The 1467-nt window shown below is 39.3% G+C and overlaps 1 non-coding gene across 1 annotated transcript; it reads left to right on the top strand.

Annotated features, from left to right (window-relative positions):
• Positions 1 to 1110: 1110 nt before the first annotated feature.
• Positions 1111 to 1240, top strand: LOC129668483 (small nucleolar RNA SNORA17). Its single transcript, XR_008718921.1, has one exon. It is a non-coding gene; the product is annotated as a small nucleolar RNA SNORA17 (small nucleolar RNA).
• Positions 1241 to 1467: the final 227 nt, after the last annotated feature.

Raw genomic sequence — 1467 nt, 5'->3', positions numbered from 1 at the left:
TTTTTAAGAAGGATCTAGAGCAATGCTCAGAGATTAGGCATCCTGCTGCTTTTTCAAAATGCCAATGTTTACCTCCCAGAACCCACACAGTGGCTTACAAACATTTGTACCTTTAGGTTCAGGGAATTTGATACCTTCTTCCGACCTCCTTGGGAACTACACACCTGTGGTGTACATACATGAGTAAACTTAGACGGCATGGAGAAGTAATGTCAAACAATGGTAAACTCAGATATTTAGGGATGATCACAGATATTTAAGTAAAGAAATAAAAACTTTGGCCAAAGAGCTAGCGCAGCAATTACGAGCACTGGCTTCTCTTGCTGAGGTCCTGAGTTCAGTTCCTAGGACTCACATGGTGGCTGACAATCATATGTCACGCAAGTTCCAAGAGAATTGATTGGTCTTCTGGCATTTGCAGGCATCAAGCATGCACATGATACATGTATATTCATTTGATCCACACCTGCATAGTCATAAACAATAAATAAATATAAAAGAAAAATGAAAATTTAGAAGTAAAAATTATATTGAGCGAAAAAAAGTAATATCATAAAACAATGGTAGTATATCTAAGAAAGAAAATGGGCACCAGTTTAAAACATTTCTTTGAAATTTTTGAATTTTACTTTTACATTGGTTTATAAAGCAGAAAAAACTTTGTGTTTGTGAATTTTCAATGGAAATTTCTGGTAACATTTAGAAAAAAATCTCAAGCTCACTGTTGGATGATAATGAGATAATGAGTTTGATAATGAGATACTAAGCAAAAACTGGAAAATGAATAGACATTTCTTTGGTGAAATTCAACTTAAAAATAAGCAGAAAAGAAGAAACAACAAAAAGGATATTTGGGTTCCATACAAGGGAGTAAGATATGAGGTGTGTTGAATTTTAGAGGATTTATACAGCAGAGTATCCTCAGTGGTAGAGCAAAGGATTGAGGAGAGAACTAAGATTATGATAGAAACAAGGTGAGTAGAGCTGATTAAAATTGCAGAGAAGAGGACAACATACAATAGCTAACAGTTATATGTGTGCAGTCAGAGAACAACCTTCCACCCTAACTGAAATGTAGGTGGATTTGCCTTTGAGTGAAAGAAAAGAGTGCCTGATCCTACAAACACTGCAGGTTTGGCTACTGTGTGTTGTGTGCATCAGTGGGTAGAAGACAAGCGAGAGGCTGTGTCTCCCCCAGTGTCTGACCTACAGACATCAGAGTTTTTAGTCGCTTGACACTTCCTGGAAAAAGGAGCGCTCCTGACATACCACGTGTCCACTCCAGGGAGCTCAGAGAGAGAGCTAGCCCGAGATGACCACCAGTCCAGTGGTTTGCAGGCTCAGACAGGTTACTAGGACTAGGAACAAGCTGGAGACTAGAAAAACCCTCTCTGGGATTGAGGGTACTGGGCAGCAGTGAGCCTGATACAGAATTCCCTTACATGGGGCCAGTAAAGTGAGTTGGGC

This window comes from Psammomys obesus, unplaced genomic scaffold, assembly GCF_907164565.1.
Source record: "Psammomys obesus unplaced genomic scaffold, mPsaObe1.curated_primary_1811, whole genome shotgun sequence".
Classification (NCBI taxonomy): Eukaryota; Metazoa; Chordata; class Mammalia; order Rodentia; family Muridae; genus Psammomys; species Psammomys obesus.
The sequence above is the reverse complement of the archived record's forward strand: the minus strand, read 5'-3'. Positions and strand labels throughout refer to the sequence as shown.